A 2,163-nucleotide genomic window follows, 5' to 3' on the forward strand; every position below is an offset into this window, starting at 1 on the left:
ACATTTTTTGACCTCCCTATCTAAAACATCATTTAGGAAAAAATTCAGTATACTTTATCTTGAGAAAGGGTAAATTCATCGTATTGAAGAGACCCTTCTCTTATTTTTTTTGTATTGAGATGCTTTTCTTAAAGCACATATGTTAAACATTTATTATAACATTTATAAGATGTTGGAGACCTTCCAGATTAAGCATAAGTTTTGCTCATGTTACATTAGGTAGTTTTATGGTGTCACAAAAATTATGGTCGATTGTTTATATCTCTCTAAATTGAAGCATTTAAACACATAATTGTAACAATTTTTGTTTATCCCCAGAAAACGTAACAGTCGTATTTATAAATATTCAATGTTCAACAAAGTTGCATCCATACTTAAGATAATTGCAGTCTTCTGTGGCATTTTCTCTGTGTGGCACTTTATACTAAACGTTGTTAATGTATTAAATACTTCCCTTGCTTAATGGTAACATGCTGCATTAGATTGCCACGTAGGAGTTGGAATGCACTTAACCAATCCATAATCCTCTTAATGCTTAAATAATTACAATAAACCAGCCTCAGCATTTCAGCCCTGCACAAGCTCTGCAGTGTGCTCACTTAATGCAGAGCAATTTGGGTTTTGTTGAACAACTGCATCTTGGGATGTTAAAGAAATGCTTTAATGCCTACATTGGGAAGGGAATGATAGCAAGTTCTGTATTGTATTTAGCTTAAAATTAGAAAATCAGGGTAAGAACAAAAAACTAGACAAAAGTGACTTTTGAGCTAAAAGTAGACAGCTAAGAATTTTAGCCAAAAGTTCAAAGTTCTAGTGCTTTACACTGTACCTGCACATCCACTGGGTATTTAAAAAATATCATGGTGTTCATATACTTGATATGTTTATTTTATTTTTTAAATTTTATGTATTTGGAACAGGATCTTGCTATGCAGCTCAAACTCATAGTGAACCTCCTGTTTTAGCCTTCCCAGAGCTGGGATTACAGGCTGTGTCACCACACCTGGTCTGATATGTTTGTTTTCTACTTGAGTGAAAAGCTAGGAAATATATGATTTTTTTAAAAATAAGGGGCTGGGGAAATAGCTCAGTAGAATAAGTGCTTGCCTGGCAAGTACAAAGGCCTGAGTTCAATCCCTGGTTCCACAAAAATTAAATTAAAATAAATAAATAAATAAATAAATAATATATAAGACTATATTCTGAAAGTGCTGGGATAATCTGAAGTTGCTTCGTAAAGGAATTGAAAGGAATATAGTTTCGGGATTCCTCATTACAATGCTAACTGTATATTTTCAGGATAAATAGAACAAGAATGAGCAAGGCATGTAAGCTTCCCATTGAAATTTACATCTTTAAATAAGATAGCATGTGTATTTTAGAGTTTCAAATCTTTTCATGAATTGAGAGAATATATACATCTCCATATTTACTGTGTTTCTTACAACCTTTTGTACAGTATTATTTGGAGTGGAGAAAGGTTTTGTCTGAGAGAATTGCTTAGCCAGAGCAGTTGCATTCCAGGCCCACTCAGAAAAGTTCAGCAAACTCTTAGAATATGTGAAGTTTTCTTATCCTAAAAATATAACTACACTTGGATTAAAAATCCAATTGGAATATTAATGTTAATGTTGCAAAGTGTACAAGTCAATTGAGAAAGAATCACTGGCAATTCAAGTACCGAATGAGACACATTGAAATCATGGTCTATGGATTGAATGAGAGAACAATGTGGATCCTAAGTTAGAGAGCAAGTTTTGAGACATGAAATACATTCAAATGACCACTTGAAATGAGTAGAATTTGTGTAGATAAGAAAGAATGGTGGGCATTACAAGTAGGAGAAAGATGTGGTTGAAATCTTTCCCTGAAAGTACTGGATTAGGAACACAAGGTACTGTCTTTATAGATAGAACTCTGAGAGGGGAAGCTCACGAGAGAGCTTGTCTGAGAGAATTGCTTAGCCAGAGCAGTTGCATTCCAGGCCCACTCAGAAAAGTTCAGCAAACTCTTAGAATATGTGAGGTTTTGACATATTCAAATGTGGGGGTGACTGGGTCCCCACCTGTGCGAGGCAGAGTCCTCACTCAGAATCAGGTGTACATCTTTTCCTTGTTCCATCAACGCTTAGTTGGGTTTGTGGATAGCTCAATTCCACCACTA

Source organism: Octodon degus, unplaced genomic scaffold (assembly GCF_000260255.1).
Source record: "Octodon degus isolate 3935 unplaced genomic scaffold, OctDeg1.0 scaffold00241, whole genome shotgun sequence".
Lineage (NCBI taxonomy): Eukaryota > Metazoa > Chordata > Mammalia > Rodentia > Octodontidae > Octodon > Octodon degus.